Consider the following 20269-nt stretch of genomic DNA (forward strand, 5'->3'; position numbering starts at 1 on the left):
GTGTGTATTGAAAATCAAGACAGAAATTAGCTACTTTATTGTAGTTTTTTCTCACTAACCCTCTTCCCAAGGCTTCTGAACTTCAAAACGGATGCTAATTCATTAGAAAATTATCCAAGGACATGAGAACTTGGAAAAACAACAACAGATCACATGAAAATGTTTGGCTGTTGTCTCTGGCTTTGTGACAAAAAGCTTTCTTCCTATGGCTGGCTGGCTCTGGGAGGAATCAGCTTAAGAGAAACTGTAGGCTGGGCATAGGAGCTAAAGAAGCCAAGTGTCACTTAAAAAGACAGTCCAGGGAGGTATTGCAGCCACGAGTGTTAGCCTGTCTTCCTTTTCTCCCTCCCCACCCCCCGCCCCATCGTTCCTCCTTCTCTTGCACTTTAGATGTTTATCTCCAGGTGGACATAAAGATGTGTCCAAGTTGGTCTAGTTTAGCTTGGTCCATGGGTTTCCATCCAGGAAGCCCTGTCTATCCAGGGCTATGTAGTTTAAGTCCAAGATCATCTGCTCAGAGAGGAACTGGAAAACTGCTTAGAGAAGACAAAGTCAATGTTGTTAACATTGCTAAAGAAAAACCCACTTTCTGTCGACTGGTCACGCTTTCCATTATGGTCATATATAGGCATACAATGCTCTTTTCAGCCTTTGGTACTGGTTTCTTCTCATGTTTATGTTTTGGTAAAGTTCTAGTGCTTGGTTTGAGCCTTTGTGCCTTGATGGTTTCCTTGGGTGAATATTTTTAGGTCTATGGCTTTAAATATCTATCTTTATGCTAAGAACTTGCAAATTTGTATCTTCAAAACCAGACTTCCCTGAGAACTCCAGGATCCTGGATCTAAGTACCACTTGACATCTTCTTTTAAATGTTGATAGGTATCTTAAACTTAACATATTTGAGAGAATCACTTGATAAACAGTCTACTTGCACACACATACACACACCCTTCCAGCCACCTGCCCTTCTTCCAGGCCATCCTCTATCAGTAAATGCTCCCACCACCCTCATCCACTCAGATATTCAAACCAAGTGTCTTGGAGTCATTTCTTATTTTTCTCTTTTACTCACCCCCAAATTGATTCTATGAGCATTCAAGACAATTCAGTCTCTAAAATATATTTGGAATCTATTTTCTTTTCCACATTTTTACTACTGATACCTTAGTCTAAGTCTCTAAACTATCATTTCAAATGAATTATGCCACTAGCTTAATAACTGTTTTCCCTACTTTTTCTTTTACTGTCTATTGTCAGTCCCCCACTCAAGAGTCAAAGTGGTCTCTTGAAGAAGATAAGTCTGATCATACCATTCCTCTGCGTAAAATCATCTGATATTTTCTTAGCATATATAGAATAAGATCTTAGTGTTTAAAGCCCACAGGATCAGGCCCCACCCAGCTCACCCTCCTCACCCTACACTTCCGGTTGCCAGCTCATTGTACTTCCGTCTGGTGCCCTCTCCCCAGTACCTCAGGCACATCAAGTGTGTTCCTGCCCTAAGTCATTCACATCTGCTGTCCCCTTTGTCTGGAATACTTTCCCTCCAAATTCCTTTATGGATGGACTCTACTTGTGATTTGATTGAGGAGATGGCATGTGAAATGACAGAGTCTTTTTCCAGCCCCCTTCTTTCATTGTCTTAGAGCACTTCACACTGTCTGAAATTGGTTATGGATTATCTCTCCTAGTAGAACGCAGGCTCTTTTAGAACAGGGACCTCATCTGTTTACTTCTTCACTGAATCTCCAGCACCTAGGATACTGTCTGGTACATACTGTTTCCTCATTAAATACTTGTTGATTATAACCTTTCCAACAGAGTGCCTAAAAGATGTTTGATTCATATTTGTTAGGTGAATGAATACTGCATACAAGTGATGCATGATGCTTGCCTGTACTGTTCTTGGAAAGAATTCTTCTCCATAACCCCTGCACCCTACCCCACTCTATTTGACTCTATTTCTGATTTGGGACTTTGGCCAATATATATGTATTTTCAATATATAGATTCCAGAGCAAGAAATGTGTGGGGCATTTTGTTCAATCAGATATTTGCCTGAACATATCTCACTGGACCTTGGTGATTTACCTTAATGGAGAGTTCTAATAATAATCTATATTGCTTGCCACTATTTTATACTAGATGTCCAATGCTCTTTCCACATTTTCTTCTAGGTCTACACATTTTTTCTAAGTACCGACACATTTTCTTCTAGGTACACATCTCTGTTGTGTTTTGTTTTTGTTATGTAATGTAGAAGAGTTGCCAGCAATACTTGTGTAAACTCTCTCCTATACTCAGTGAGTCAAAGGCTAAGAGGGTCTCTGACTTGACTTGTCTGAAAGATTTCTGCCACCATAAAAGAGAAATCCCGTGGGATTGCAGAGTCGGATGCAACTGAGCAACTGAACAACAAAAAAAGAACAATCGTTGTGGCTAAATTCTTTGCCATTTCTCTTGAACTGTGCAAAAAAGCTTTCCTTACTTATTAATATTGGCCTTTAAGCTTTTTGCCATTGTTAAAGTTGTTTTCTTTCTTTCTAAATTCCTGGCCATAAACCATTGTGATTCCATTTTCTAAGTATTCGTATTTGGGAAATTTGATGCAAATTCGGTTTTGGAGTAGTAAGATGCCTCAAACCACATGCTATGGTTGAACTTAGTTTGGGCTGAAATTTTGTCTTTAAAGGAAATTTTAAAAAATCTGTGAATTAATTGGTTTGTTCTATAACATAATGAAAATTGAAAAATGATACATGAGAGATGAGAAAATATTGCAGATTCTTATTGCTTCTATAATTGACAATTTTCATTTGGCACCCCACTCCAGTATTATTGCCTGGAAAATCCCATGGATGGAGGAGCCTGGTGGGCTGCAGTCCATGGGCTTGCTAAGAGTTGGACACGACTGAGCGACTTCACTTTCACTTTTCATTTTCATGCACTGGAGAAGGAAATGGCAACCCACTCCAGTGTTCTTCCCTGGAGAATTCCAGGGACGGGGGAGCCTGCTGGGCTGCTGTCTATGGGGTTGCACAGAGTCGGACAAGACTGAAGTGATTTAGCAGCAGTAGCAGCAGCATTTAAAATTTTAAAAATCAAGAATTTATTTATGTTTAAAGTAGGAATGAGACAAATTCATGAATTTCATATATATATATATTCATATATACATATATATGTGGGGCTTCCCTGGTGACTAAGCTGATAAAGAATCTACCTGCAATGCAGGAGACCCAGGTTCAATCCCTGGGTCGGGAAGATCCCCTGGAGAAGGATGTGACAACCCACTCCAGTATTATTGCATGGAGACTCCCATGGACCAAGGAGCCTGGTGGGCTACGGTTTGTGGGATTGCAGAGAGTCAGACATGACTGAGTGACTAAACACACACTCATGTATGTATACACACACACACACACACAGTGTATATCTATGTGTGTGTTTATATTGTATATAAAAGAGTTATCTTTTTGCCCAGTGCTATAAATCTTTAGCCAGAAATTAAGATGTTTTACTTTGCCATTTTTTGGCTTTTTTAGGTAAGAGGACTGACACTAGAAATGGATCCAGATTTCTATAATATGATCTAGAAATGGTTCCTGTTACAGAGCATGTCTTGTTGGGAGGTATTGTGCTTTCCCAGATTGCTATCAGAACCCATGCTATCATGGGAAGTAGATAGAATAGGGGATCTAATTGTTCCAAGTTCTAATACTATCCTTACTACTGACTAACTGTATATGTTTAGAGAGAAGCTACAGTCTTCTGGGTCTCAGAATTTCCCCAACTTGTTCTTTAGAAAAATCTTCTGGAAGATATTATTATGCTTTTCATTAAGAAAGATTTCTATAAGCAAAAAGTCATGGAAATGCTGAATAATATCCCTGGTATAATCTTGGAAATTCACTAGGAATATTTTCATATTAAAGGCTCTAAGAAGTATAGTAAGAAAACTAAAACTGATTTTAAAAAACTCAGAATTTCCAAAATATTTTTGCTTCATAGAACTTTCATTTAACATTTTCCTCAGAACACCTCCAAAATCTTATAAATTAAGTATTCTGCAGTAATCCTGCTTAGGTAATGTCATAGTATTCAAGACTTGGGTTTTTTCAAACCTTAAGAGTTGATGATTCTTTATATCAAAATTATAAAAATAATATCTCAGAATAAAACAAGAGACTGAACTTTCAGAATTTCCCCAAATTTATTCTCATAATGTGATATAATTAATCAGTAAAATGTAAAACTTTCTCTTATGCACCTCAACCAAAAACCTAGAAATCACCTCAGCTTAAGGTTTCTTTTAAAATTCTGATTATGTGGTACAGAAAAGCATGCAAAAAGGCCGCAGTGAGAAGTTTGAGAATATGTAACTATTTTTCCTGATTTTATGGTGTGATTTCCTTCTTTGGAACTCCAAATAATGTATTTGTCATGATGTTGCTTTCGAAAGAAGAGAAGAATGATCACCCCAAATCAAATGATGAAAGTTTCATGGGAAAAAAGGGGTCTTTAGTTTGCATTTGGTTCTTGTAATGATAGAATTGCCGTGGATCCATCTGAACTGGCCATGCCTAATAGACTCAGTCATTTGTGATACCCTCCTGGACTAGTTCCTTTAAACAGGAAGTTAGTTAGCCATCTCTATGCTCCCAGTGCTTGACTAGGCACTAGCAATATGAATATCAGTAAGACATAGTCCCTGCACACCATGATAAATATTATGTAAATGTGCAGGATGTTATAAGGGCCCAAACCCAGGGTGAGTATGCACAGATTGGGGAGAGAGAACAGAAGAGAAATATAATAAAACAAGGAAAGCAAAGTAAACCAAGGAAGAATCCTTAAGTAGAAACTGAGAAAAGTTGTTGTCACTGGAAGACAAGGGCCCTAAAGATATGTGACATGTTTGCTGCATAAAGAAAAGCAAATCTCAGTAGTTAATGGATTCAGTATTAAGGACCTGTATCAGATAATCCCAGACTCTAAGAGACAAGGGATCCTTGAAGCTTATTAACCAGTCTTTGTACAGAAAAGTACAGTAAAGTTCAAGTCACAAAGCTGATTTGTGGCAGAACCAAGACCAGAATCTAGGACTTCTGACTTTGAGCAATTTTTTTTTTCCCACTGAGGAATTATTTGGGGATACAGTGACTTTTCTTTAAACTATCATACATAATTTGAGGTGAGTAGACCATTGTTTGTAGTTAGAAAATGAGTTTCAGTGATGCTTACTCTAATGACATTTGAGTTATAGCCCATTAAATAGCTATTTAAAGAATGGCCATATTAGAGGAACCAGAGTTCCACTTGCATACGAAAAAGAAAAAAAAAAAGCAGGTGATTCAAGACACACGAAGAAGAAAAAACTGAGCTGGTCTCTGATGATATATGGAGTCAGTGGGTAGAAAGGAAGGAAGACATCAAAACTAATTCATTATTTCATTTTCAAGTGACTAAAAGAATGTTGATGCTATTGCCAGCTGCATGTGGCCTTGGGTTAGGGAAGTGATGCTGGTGTCTGCAAGGGCTAGGCTGCATCTATAGATTAGAGAAGGAAACTGGACAAGAGAGATTCTCTGAAGGGAGAATTGATGCCCCTGACTATATAGGGTGCATAATGAATGAGGCAAAACAAATTTAAAAATGAAGATAATTAAGGAAGGGCTTTTGGCTTGTTATAGGGATGGAGGTCATGGAAGACCTTGGGAACAAACCTTGAACTCTATTATATTTACAGACTGCTATAAATAATCATAAAATATTTGTCTAGAAGGAATATGGAAAGACAATCAAATTTTTTTTTCTGCTTCTAAAAAAATAACCTCTTAGGCTTTAACAATGGATAATAAAGAGTTTATGGGTTTGTCATGTTTTTAATGATTTTCCTTGGTAAGTATCTAATGATCATTTTGTTCCACATGCATAACTCTGGTCCCTCTTTTCTATTTGTTCTATTTTCTTTAGTATATATTGAGAGAAGATGACCAATAAGCCCCATTTCTCTCCCTAAAGGCAATGGGGAGATAACTCCCTTTGGGCCTTCTATCCTCAAGTCCGAATTGTACAATTCCATGAAGATTTTCTCATGGATGTGATGTGCCAACTGCAACGGTATTATTTTGTTGGTTCAGCTTCAGTTTCTACCATATTTTAATTTAAGAGTCAATAGCTATTTGTAGTTCTCTTGTTTTTCTTAAAAAAAAAGGCACCATTCAAGTAATTGATGAGTAAGTTGTGTTTCCTACAAGTTCTGGCCTTATTTATGTAGCTAGAAAGAACCCTTTTGAGTGTCTTAAAGGAGGCACTTCTGTTTGTTTAGGTCAGTTTGATATTCAACATATATAGCCTCCAGTGAATCCCCCTGCCTCGATTAGAGAGAAACACTTTTTCCTTCCTTTGCCAGACACTAGCAGTTGCTTTGGAGAATGTGTAAATAATTTTTTGAAACAAATTTCCTCCCCCAGCACTGCTCTTTTCTTTTCGATTTAAAGACTAGTTTTGGCACCACGATTTCTTGAGACAAAGAAACACATTTCCCAGGTCGAAGATTCCCACAGTTGACAAAGCCTACTACTTAACATTATTATTTTGAATCCACAGTAAGAAATTGATCCATGGATAATTTTAATAGGTATCTGAGAAAATAAAGGGAAAATGGGTAATCTGGGACTTCCCTGGTGGTCTAGTGGCTAGGACTTCACACTCCCAGTGCAGGTGGCCCAGGTTCCATCCCTGATCAGGGAACTATATCCCACATGCCAGGTGGCACTAGTGGTAAAGAACCCGCCTGCCAATTCAGAAGGTGCCAGAGACGTGGGTTCCATCCCTGCGTTGAGAAGATCACTAGAGGAGGGCATGGCAACTGACTCCAGTATTTTTTGCCTGGAGAATCCCATGGACAGAGGAACCTGGCTGGCTACAGTCCATGGGGTCGTGAAGAGTCAGACACGTCTGAAGTGACTATGCATGCACGGGTGAGAAAATAAAAGCAGTGTGTCAAATTCCTGTTGTTGGCAATATGTATCTCTTTTCTTCCGTATATTGGCCATTTTGTGTGTGGGGGGTTTCTCATCATGGAGATATTACAGATATTTGTAAGGGAAATGAGAGGACGAAAGTTATTTTAGTTATAGGCAATTCAAATTACTTCTGCAAAGAATTTTAGCATCACATACAAAAGCTAAAATACCAGCAGTCTCACTTCAAATCCTGTACATCCTTGCAAGTCACTGTACCCGAAATTCTCGTGTCCTCTCCACCCCACCTCCCACCCCTGTCCCTCAAATGATTCCTTTATTCCTTCCAATACATTCTGGTCAACTCGGCTCTTTTCTGTCCTTAGAAAAGTAAGGTATGTATCTGTTTGCTGGACTCTTAGTAACGTGCACTTTGTCCTTGTTTAAAGCATGTAAATATTTAGTTTGTGAACAAAATAAATAATGTAACTGCTATTTCTGTTCTATTAGAAAGGTACTATGTGATATACCTATTTACTGTGGCTTATTTCTAAAATAGCAGAATAAGCTATAAATATCGGGGTAAAACAGTGGAGTAAAGGGACAGTTAATTGACTTGTGACAATCTGAGGGAGCTAGATTCAGTTGACCACTCTTCATGGAGTTGATGAACTTTATTATATTGCTAGTACCATGTAGGAGAGAGTCCTTTTAGTCTCGGCTATTAATTTGCTTGTTTATAGCGGTTTTTATTAAAGTGTGTTCGGAGGACCAGCCTCAGCAGAATAACCAAGGGCTTTTGCAAATGACAGTTTCATATGTTCCACCTTGCTGTTCAGTCACTAAGTTGTGTCCTACTATTTGCCACCCCATGGACTGCAGCACGCCAGGCTTCCCTGTCCTTCACTGTCTCCCAGAGCTTGCTCAAACTCATGTCCATTGAGTCAATGATGCCATCCAACCATCTCATCCTCTGTCACCCCCTTCTCCTCTTGCCTTTAATTCTTCCCAGCATCAGGGTCTTTTCCTGTGAGTTGGCTCTTTGCATCAGGTGGCCAAAGTATTGGAGCTTCAGCTTCAGCATCAGTACTTCCAATGAATATCCACTTGAATCTGGTTATACCACTGTTTCTGAAGGAGGATCCTTGGAATCTGCATCTTTTCTTCCAGTTTTATTCTGATGTAATTAGCAGAGAGCATGCTGTAAGTTCAAGGTGTTCAGCAGTGATTTGACTTATATACATCATGAAATGATTATCACAATAATTTTAATGAATGTCATCTCATATAGATACAAAATTAAAGAAATATAATATTTTGTGGTAATTCAAGATTTACCCTCTTATCAACTTTCATATATAACATACAGCAATGTTAATATTTATCATGTTGTACATTATATTCATAACTGAAATTTTGTATCTTTTGACTGCCTTTATTCAATTCCTGCCACCCCTACCCCCTGCCCATTCCACCTCTGGTAACCACAAATCTAATCTTTTGTAAGATTTCATTTGTTTTTGAGGTATAATTGACCTGTAACACTATTTTAGCTATTGTTACACAACCTTGTGATTTGGTGTATCTATACATTTCAAAATGATCAAGAGGATAAATCTAATTATATGTCAACATACAAAGGTGTTGCATAGTTACTGACTGTATTCCCAATGCTGTACATTTCATGCCAGTGGCTCATTTATTATGCAACTGGAAGTCTGTACCACTTAATCTCTCTCACCCATATCTTTCCTCCCTCCCCATCCCCTTTAGCAATCACTTGTCTGTTCTCTATATCTATAAATCTCTTTCCATTTTGTTATGTTTATTCCTTTGTTTATCAGATTCTACACATAGGTGAAATCATATAGTATTTGTTATTCTCTGACTTAATTCAGTTAGCATAATACCTTCTAGGTCTGTCTTTGTTGTCATAAATGGCAAGGTTTCATTTTTGTATGGCTGTGTAACAATTCTTTATATATATATTTATATATGCCATATCTTCTTTATCCATTCATCTATTGACAGACACTTAGGTTACTTTCATATCTGCTTGTGTGCTAAGTCGCTTCAGTCGTATCCAACTCTTTGCGATCCAATGGACTGTAGCTTTGCAGGCTCCTCTGTCCGTAGGATTCTCTAGGCAGGAATACTGGAGTGGGTTGCCATGCCCGTCTCCGGAGGATCTTCCTGATGCAGGAATCAAACCTGCATCTCTTGTGTCTCCTGCATCGGCAGGGGGTTTCTTCACCACTAGTACCACCTGGGATTAATGCTGCAGTGAATATCAGAGTGCATATATGTTTTCTAGTTAGTATTTTTATTTTCTCCGGGTAAATCCCAGGAATGGAATTGCTGAATCTTGCAATACTTCTATTTTTAATTTTTTGAGAAATCTCCATACTATTTTCCATACAGTGGCTGTACCAGTTTACATCCCCATTAACAGGACATGATGAGGCTTCACTTTTCTCCTCATTCTCACCAGTCTTTGTGGTCTTTTTGATAATAGCCGTTCTAACAAGTGTAAGGCTATATCTCATTGTAATTTTAATTAACATTGCCCTTATGATTACTGATGCTGATGATCTTTTCATGTGCCTGTTGGCCATATGACTATCTTCTTTGGAAAAATGTCTATTCATATTCTCTTTTTTTTAATCATGCTTTTCCTTGTTTTGATGTTGAATTATATGTGTCTTTTATGTATTTTACATATTAACCCCTTGTCAGATATATCATTTTCAAATATCTTCTCTTTCAGTAAGTGGCCTGTTTGTTTTGTTGATGGTTTCTTTTGTGTGCAAAGCTTTTAACTTTGATATGGTCACACTTGTTTTTTTTGTTTTGTTTTGTTTGTTTGTTTCTCTTGCCTGAGGAGACATATTTCCCCAAATAATACCAAAACTGATGCCAAAGCACATACTACCATTTTTCTTTAGAAGTTATAGTTAGTTTCACATCTTACATGTAATTCTTTAATCATAAAGTCAAAAAAAAATAAAAAAATAAATTAAAAAAAATTTATTTTTGTGCATGGTCTGAGAGAGCAATTTGGTTTGTTTATTTCACTTGTAACTGTCCCAACATTGAAGAGGCTGTCTTTTCCCCATTGTAAATTCTTGCCTCCTTTCTTATTAATTGCTCATGTAAGTGTGAGTTTATTTCTCTGCTCTCTGCTCTATTCCATATACCTGTGTCTGTTTTTGTGCCAATACCATAATGTTTTGATTACTGTAACTCTGTAGTATCGTTGGAAGTCAAGAATAATTGCTCCAGCTCTGTTTTTTCTCAAGATTGTTTTGACTATTTGGGGTCTTTTGTGTTGCCATATAAATTTAAAAATTATTTTAGTTCTGTGAAACACACCATTGGCATTTTGATAGGAAGTGCATTGAATCTGTAGTTTCCCTTGGGTAGCATGGCCATTTTAGTAATATTAATTCTTCCAACCTATGAACACAGTATATTTTTCCATCTTTTTGTGTCATCTTTAAGTAAACAGTTCTGATTAGTCTTCTCACATTAAAGTGCCTGAGAATCACTGGTTTATAACATGTTAATAAAACAAGATTGATATCCTAACCCAAATTTGCCTCCTTGAACTTTAGAATCTGTTTATAGAACCAGTGATTAGTTCTTTCCTTTGAATGTTCTATAAGCATTTTATATTCATTCCACACTTCTCCCAGTGTGTCTTCTTTCTTTTGTCTCATGAATCAGGAGCCTGCAAATCATCCAAGACCACCCACTTCCTCATTCTCAACAATCAGTTCATCTCTTTAGTGTTCTCATGTCTGGTTATTAATACTTTCATCTGTCACCTTCTCTCCATCCCCACATCCTATCATGCCAAGTTATAGACCTTTTATCTGTAGAGCAATGTGACCAAGCAGAGTGTATTACATCCTTTTTGAGCCCCGCACATCAAGAGGGAACAGTGGGAGTGGTTTGCCACATGTGCAGGCAAAGTCTTTTCTGTTTTTGTTACTGTTTGTATGTAGATAATTGAAAACAATAACAAAACTGTTGGTCTGCTTTAATTATCATGGTTAAACAGTTTTGGTAATACTATTTTCCTTCCCACCAACCTCCTTGACATATTGTTGGCCCACATATACTTTGTATATATTTTTATTCTCTTCATACATGCCTCTTTTTGTTATAAGTGTCTGTTTATACATTTGTTCCATCTCTCTAAACTCTGTGCACTTTATATATGTTTTCTATCTCCCAGTAACCAGCAAAAAATCTCCCTGTGCATTGTATATGCCAATCTTGCATACTGGAATAAATGGATTATTGCAACATTATATACAAGGCATGGATCCAACTGGAAGACTAGGTATGCATATCTGCCAACTCATTTCCATAAAAGTCTCCAGAAATTGTGAAAGCGTTATCTCATAAATACAATAAATAATAAGGAAAGCAAAATGTCATTAGTGGATTAGGTAATTTGAAGAATAATTGAACAAATAATTCAAATAGATGTGACTGTTTTAATAAGCCATTTCTCTAACACTAGCTGAAGAATTTACATTAAGTACATTATACACACATGGATGCACACCCCATACCAGGTGAACATGGAATATCAGATTCAGATTAGAAAAGCCACACACACACACACACACAAATTACTAATACTTAAGGAAAATTAACATCATTTTATAAAAGCACCAAAATCAGTAGGAAAGTTGATAATCAATACAGTGAAGGTAGTATGGAAAACATAAAAGAAATATAGCTAATAAGATACTAAGATTAAAGAATATTTTAATCTGTAAGAAAGAACTGTGTTTATATGAAAAGGGCACAATTAGGATCTAAATAACATCATAATGAGCATAAACAAAAACTCGATGCATTCAATAGCAGAACTGACATAGCATAAGTGTGAATTGTTGAAAACAAATACTGAGTCACAGGACTGTCCCAGAACTTAGTTCAAAAGGTTAAAAGAATAAGAGCTTTGGAAAAAGAGCTAAAAGGCAGAGAACATATATCTAGAATTTATACTATTTTTTTATTATATAGCAGAATAAAATCTATCCACATGGAAATAAAAAAAAATCTGCCAAATAACTGTTGAGTTAGAAAGGGTGCTACATATTAATAGTTATGTGTTATAGTCCAAAGTATTATTCAAGAAAAGTCTTTTTCACTTTATTTATTTATTTATTTATTTTGGGGGGGAGGCTAATTACTTTACAGTATTGTATTGGTTTTGTCATACATTGACATGAATCCACCACAGGTGTACATGTGTTCCCCATCCTGAACCCCCCTCCCACCTCCCTTCCCTTCCCATCCCTCTGGGTCATCCCAGTGCACCAGCCCCGAGCACCCTGTATCATGCATCTAACCTGGACTGGCGATTCGTTTCACATGTGATTAATATACATGTTTCAATGCCATTCTCCCAAACCATCCCACCCTCATCCTCTCCCACAGAGTCCAAAAGACTGTTCTATACATCTGTGTCTATTTTGGTGTCTTGCATACAGGGTTATCGTTACCATCTTTCTAAATTCCATATATATGCGTTAGTATACTGTATTGGTGTTTTTCTTTCTGGCTTACTTCACCCTGGTGGCTCAGAGGTTAAAGCATCTGGCTGGAATGCGGGAGACGTGGGTTCGATCCCTGGGTCGGGAAGATCCCCTGGAGAAGGAAATGGCAACCCACTCCGGTACTCTTGCCTGGAGAATCCCATGGAGGGAGGAGACTGGTAGGCTACAGTCTATGGGGTTGCAAAGAGTCGGACATGACTGAGTGACTTTACTTCACTTACTTCACTCTGTATAATAGGCTCCAGTTTCATTCACCTCATTAGAACTGATTCAAATGTATTCTTTTTAATGGCTGAGTAATATTCCATTGTGTATATGTACCACAGCTTTCTTATCCATTCATCTGCCGATGGACATCTAGGTTGCTTCCATGTCCTGGCTATTATAAACAGTGCTGCGATGAACACTGGGGTACACGTGTCTCTTTCAATTCTGGCTTCCTCTGTGTGTATGCCCAGCAGTGGGATTGCTGGGTCATATGGCAATTCTATTTCCAGTTTTTTAAGGAATTTCTGCAATGTTCTCCATAGTGGCTGTACTGGTTTACATTCCCACCAACAGTGTAAGAGGGTTCCCTTTTCTCCACACCCTCTCCAGGATTTATTGCTTATAAACTTTTGGATCGCAGCCATTCTGACTGGCATGAAATGGTACCTCATTGTGGTTTTGATTTGCATTTCTCTAATAATGAGTGATGTTGAGCATCTCTTCATGTGTTTGTTATCCATCTGTATGTCTTCTTTGGAGAAATGTCTGTTTAGTTCTTTGGCCCACTTTTTGATTGGGTCATTTATTTTTCTGGAATTGAGGTGCAGAAGTTGCTTGTATATTTTTGAGATTAATTCTTTGTCAGTTGCTTTATTTGCTATTATTTTCTCCCATTCTGAAGGTTGTCTTTTCACCTTGCTTATAGTTTCCTTTCTTGTGCAAAAGCTTTTAATTTTAATTAGGTCCCATTTGTTTATTTTTGCTTTTATTTCCAATATTCTGGGAGGTGGGTCATAGAGGATCCTGCTGTGATGTATGTCAGAGAGTGTTTTGCCTATGTTTTCCTCTAGGAGTTTTATAGTTTCTGGTCTTATGTTTGGATCTTTAATCCATTTTGAGTTTATTTTTGTGTATGGTGTTAGAAAGTGTTCTAGTTTCATTTTTTTACAAGTCACTGACCACTTTTCCTAGCACCACTTGTTAAAAAGATTGTCTTTTCTCCATTGTATATTCTTGCCTCCTTTGTTGAAGATAAGGTGTCCATAGGTGCGTGGATTTATCTCTGGGCTTTCTATTTTGTTCCATTGATCTATATTTCTGTCTTCGTGCCAGTACCATACTGTCTTGATGACTGTGGCTTTGTAGTAGAGCCTGAAGTCAGGCAGGTTGATTCCTCCAGTTCCATTCTTCTTTCTCAAGATGGCTTTGGCTATTCGAGGTTTTTTGTATTTCCATACAAATTGTTCTACTTCTGAAAATTCTTTTATTAAAAAGCAAAACATTGTTGTATTAGAAAATGAGAAATCTTAGAGGAAATGTTTTAATCATTCAACTAAAATTAGGGAGAAATAAGCATAAAACTCAAGGAAACACAATTGTTAAATGAAAATAAGAAATTAGTGAAATTGAAATTAAATCAAAATTTTATATAGAACTGAAAACTATTTTAAAAAGTGATTATAGAAAACATTAACAAGTATGATACAAAGCAGATGATTCAAAAACAATATATAAGAAACAGAGATACAATTATTTGTATAAAAGATATACATTAAATTATGTATATTTTTTCAAAAAAATTGAAAATCTGGATCCAATGGATATAGTATTAAAAAACTATTAAATGACAAATTTAATTTAACAATAAATAGAACACCTGCATAGAACAACTACAAAATAAATTGAAAATGCAGAAATTATTCCTTAAAGGGTATCAGATCAAGGTGATTTTACTAAAAAGTCTTCTGAATTCTTAAGGAATGTATCATTTTCATGTTGCTAAACCTTTTTGAAGCAAAGGAAGCATGGAGCTTTTTCTAATCCATCTGCTACGCTAGCACAACTAATATATTATATGGACCAGAATTGGTACATGTCACCTAGTCATAGGCCAGTCTAACTTAGAAAGTTGACAAAACACTCTAAATATAATATTAGTAACTTGAAACCAACAATGTGTTAATTGAATGATATATTTTTATGTGAGGAATGGAGACATGTTTGACAACATAAAATTTGTCACTCTATGAACAAATAAGAAAAAAATTATGTGACTGCTTTCACTGATGAAAAACACTTGGGAATTTTAATTCTCAACCTTTACTTTTTTATCAAAGTTTGAAAATTTAACACTGATACAGTATTGTTATCTAATATAGGGGGTGTTTTTTCAAGTGTCAATTCATATCCTTTATATATATATTTTTCTTATCCAGAGTATAGCCCACAAGTATGCATTACATTTATCTGTCACATATGTCTTTCAGTCTCCTTTAGGCTTAGATATTAATAATTTCGGGCTTCCCTTGTAGCTCAGTCAGTAAAGAATCTGCCTGCAATGCAGGAGACCCAGGTTTGATTCCTGGGTTGGGAAAGTCCCCTGGAGAAGGAAATGGCAACCCACTCCAGTATTCTTGTCTGGAGAATCCCATGAAGAGAGGAGCCTGGTGGGCTACAGTCCATTGGGTCACAAAGAGTCAGACATGACTGAGCAATTAAGCTGCTTCTTAACATCATAGTTAACTTATAGTTATTAATAATATTATTCACAGCAAAATTAAATGCAAAGTACAGAGATTTCTGACATATCCCCTGCCCTCACATGCATACAGCCTTCCTTACTATCAGTACCTTGCAGCTGAGTAGTACCTTTGTTAAAATGATGAACCTACATTGCCACATCATTATCATCTATATTTCACAGTTTACATTAGGGTTACTCTTGGTGTTGTATATTCTATAGTTTTTTAAAATTATTCCTGACATTTTACCTGTTTATTTGGCTGTGCTAAGTCTTCATTGCTGTGTGCAGGCTTTCTCTAGTTGCAGAAAGTAGGGGCCACTCTTCAATGCGGTTGGTGGGCTTCTCATTGCGGTGGCTTCTCTTATTGTGGAACACGTGCTCTAGGCAAGCTCTAGAGTGCACAGGCTTCAGTAGCTGTGGCACATGGGCCTGGTTGCTCCATGGCAGGTGGGATCTCAGTTCCTGGACCAGGGATCAAACCAATATCCCCTGCATCGGCACGCAGACTCCCAACCACTGGACCACCAGGGAAATCCCTATTCTATGCTTTTGACACATATATCATGACATGTATCCACCATTGTGTTATCATGCAGAATAAGTTCCAAATGTCAGCCTTTAAATTTTCTCTTCTTCACTTCTCTGCTGTATTTTGTTTCCTCAATACCTGGCTGCCTTGGCATTCTTCAACTCCCAATTTTGTCTTCCTCAATAATTATGAGATTGCCTAAAGTACTCTTCACTTTGTATCAGCTACCCTTTGCCTACCCTATCCAGACCATCTTCCCTTACTAGGGTTCAGCAAATGTCCTAGGATATGTCAGCAGGCAGAAATTTGAGTTAACTTCAATGGTCTTTGCTTCTCTCTGCATTTGGGGGCCTTCAAACCTTTCTGTCACAGTAGCACTCTTGTGCGTGATGTTTTGTATTTTATGGGACTTTAAAAATTTTTCTGTAGAAGTGATGGTATGCTATAAACTATAGCATCAAGGAAAAAGTAGAAATCTCCTAGTCAACCTTTTAACATGTGATTTATTATCAAAGATTAATTTGATAATATTGATTTCCATTTTGGTATTCTTTCAAATATGTTTGTCTCAAAATTTTATCTATTTAGCTTATTTGAACAGAAGAAATCCTTTTAAGAAATCTGTATTTCTAAATGTGTCATGACTTCATAATTTTAGAATTTGCTTTTCTTGGATGAAATTCTCTATTATTTATTTTAGGTGAAATAGTATTTTGGAAGAAAAAATAAACTGTCCATTCATCTTGTTTTTTGTGTGTTCCAATGATTTATAGATATGAGTATCTATGTGTGCATTCATATATAAACCTGAGATATCAATACAGGATTAATTTTTTCAAATAAATATGACACAGAAGCAACTGTTTTTCTCTAAATAGAAAGAACAATAAGCTTGATTTTAATTTTTAATTTATGTTCATATAATTGTATGCCTTTTCAACAATTGCTTATTGTCATTAAGTTTTCCATTTTTATAGTTTAATATGTATTTTCTGCAGTACAGATATAGCTCTTCTGTAGCTACTTATTTACATTCATAATACGTCTAATTAGGAAAGTGTTAGGTTTTTTCAATAAGAAGGAGACCAAATTGAAAACCTGTGGGAGATACTGGCAGTTGGGTGAAATGAGTCACTTATCTGGAAGAGTAAAGCTTTTTTCAAACATAAAGTGATCATAAAGAACCATAATGTTTGGAAGATATGAAATTAATATTGTTAATGAAATTCTGAGTTCTCCAAATTTAAAAATATCTGAGAAAACAGATACTGTGATAAAAGCATTATAAGGGTCATTAAGTTTGGGTTAATTGGTTTCCTAGTTACTGACATGATTATTTCAAAGGATTTTGGAAGTCATACAAGATTAAGTAATATAAAAGAAAGTAATTTATTTTACAGAGAATTATTTCTTCTAAATAGTTTTCAGTTTGCAACTGAAATTTTAAGTCTTTAGATATTGAATGTGAACATACTGAGCACAACTACTTTAAAATTTGTGTGTGATATCCTCTTGTCAGTCTGTTTCTACAGTTTCGTTATTTCTCTTGATTTCCAATCACACAGACCTCATAAACTATTTAGCTTTAATAGGGTGCTAAACATTGTATATGAAAGAGATAAATTGATCTTTATCCTGAGAAGAATTACATTGCTGTCTAGAGGCTGTCTGGCTAGGGTACTAGCCATCCTTGTTCACTTTCATACAATTAAGGATTCAGATAATCTCAAGATAAATTTGGACCTTGTCAAGATTAGTTTATTTCTGGTTTACCCTTCCTGGTAGGGGATACATGGTCTTCAGAATCCTTATTGAAAGCTAAAAGTATTTTCTGGAAATCTACTTCTCCCACCCCCATGGCCAAGCACCAGGTTTTAATTCATATCGCCCTAGACCAATGAGAGGTTGGTCATTCAGCTCAACAACTTAGAGTTTTAGTCATCTTTTCTGAAATTAGAGAAGATACTTCTGTAAGAAAAACAGTCTCAAATGCTGAGTTCAACTTGCAAGAGTTTCTTCTCAGAACATGACAGCATAATTCTTTGTTGAAATGTTAGCTCTCCATTTGCATTCAAATGGATTTTTAATATTTTGTCCAGATTTTCAAGTTCTCATTGGAAGATTTGTTATGAAATGCCCAGGATATCATTACTTCAATAGAATGCCCTAAGAATTTTAAAAATATGAGTAAAAAGTTTTCTTTTCTAGCACCAGAAGATACTAAACTAGATTTTTCCCAAGTCTGTCACTGTGGAGAAATATCTAGATTGTATTCTATTCATTTCATTATATTGAATTATTAAAATTAAACTGGGATTATATGTCTACTCTGTTAAATAGTACAGAAGTGCATTGATAAAACCAGAGATCAAATTGCCAACATCCATTGGATCATTGGAAAAGTAAAAGAGTTCCAGAAAAACATCTACTTTTGCTTTATTGACTATGCCAAAACCTTTGACTACGTGGATCACAACAAACTGTGGAAAATTCTGACAGAGATGGGAATACCAGACCACCTGACCTGCCTCCTGAGAATCTGTATGCAGGTCAAGAAGCAACAGTTAGAACTGACCATGGAGCAACAGACTGGTTCCAAATTGGGAAAGGAATGTGTCAAGGCTGTATATTGTCACACTGCTTATTTAACTTCTATGCTGAGTACATCATGCGAAATGCCGGGTTGGATGAATCACAAGCTGGAATCAAGATTGCCGGGAGAAATATTAATAAGCTCAGATATGCAGATGACACAACCTTTATGGCAGAAAGCAAAAAAGAACTAAAGAGCCTCTTGAAGAAAGTGAAAGAGGAGAGTGAAACAGTTGGCTTAAAACTCAACATTCAGAAAACTAAGATCATGGCACCTGGTCCCATCACTTCATGGCAAATAGATGGGGAAACAATGGAAACAGTGACAGACTTTATTTTGGGGGGCTCCAAAATCACTTCAGATGGTGACTGCAGCCATAAAATTAAAAGATGCTTGCTCCTTGGAAGAAAAGCTATGACCAACCTAGACAGCATATTAAAAAGCAGAGACATTACTTTGCCAACAAAGGTCCACCTAGTCAAAGCTATGGATCTTCCAGTAGTCATGTATGGATGTGAGATTTGGACTGTAAAGAAAGATGAGCACCGAAGAGTTGATGCTTTTGAACTGTGTGTTGGAGAAGACTCTTGAGGGTCCCTTGGACTGCAAGGAAATCCAACTAGTCCATCCTAAAGGGAATCAGTCTTGAATGAAGGACTGATGCTAAAGCTGAAACTCCAATTCTTTGGCCACCTGATGCAAAGAACTGACTCATTTGAAAAGACTCTGATGTTGGGAAAGATTGAAGGCAGGAGGAGAAGGGGATAACAGAGAATGAGATGGTTGGATGACATCACCAACTCAATGGACATGAGTTTAAGTAAGCTCCAGGATTTGGCAATGGACAGGGAAGACTGGCATGCTGTAGTCCATGGGGTCACAAAGAGTTGGACATGACTGAACAACTAAAATAAACTGAACTGTATTGATAAAAAAGCTAATAATTTCCCTCCTCATTTCTTCACGTCCTCGACTAGTCTCTGTTCCCTGCCAATGTTCAGCATGTATATCTCTACACTTACATATGTGTATATGTACTTATGTATGTATGCAAGTATATATGTATGTAAGGAAGTATGTATACATACATACTTATATATGTATGAAAGTGAAAGTGAAGTCACTCAGTAGTGTCCGACTCTTTGTGACCCAGTGGACACCAGGCTCCTCCGTCCATGGGATTTTCCAGGCAAGAGTACTGGAGTGGGTTGCCTTTACCTTCCCCAGGGAACTTCCCGACCCAGGGATCAAACCCAGGTCTCCCACATTGTAGACAGACACTTTACCATCTGAGTCACCAGGGAAGTCTCCAGGAGACCCTGGTTCGAATCCTGGGTCAGGAAGTTTCCCCGGAGATGGGATAGGCTACCCACTCCAGTATTCTTGGGCTTCCCTGGTGGCTCAGATGGCAAAGAATCCACTTGCAATGCGGGAATCCTGCGTTCTATCCTTGGGTTGGAAAGATTCCCCTGGAGGAGGGCATGGCAACCCACTCCAGTATTCTTGCCTGGAGAATCCCCATGGACAGAGGAACCTGGTGGGCTACAGTCCATGGGGTTGCAAAGAGTCAGACACGACTGAGTGACTAAGCCCAGCATGGCACAGCACATGTAGAGATGTATTTAAGAGTAGATAAATGAAAGATCATAGCATACTCATTGTGCTAACTTATTTTAATAACTTTCCAAATAAATTAACAAACACACATTTAAAAATTATTTACATGTCAATGTATGGCAAAACCACTACAATATTGTAAAGTAATTAGCCTCCAATTAAAATAAATTAATTAAAAAATTATTTACAGAATTTCATCAAATTTTGGTAGACACAGTGATTCAGTAAAATAAGCATAATTTGAGATTCTTC

This window comes from Bubalus kerabau, chromosome 4 (genome assembly GCF_029407905.1).
Source record: "Bubalus kerabau isolate K-KA32 ecotype Philippines breed swamp buffalo chromosome 4, PCC_UOA_SB_1v2, whole genome shotgun sequence".
In the NCBI taxonomy this organism is placed as follows: Eukaryota; Metazoa; Chordata; class Mammalia; order Artiodactyla; family Bovidae; genus Bubalus; species Bubalus kerabau.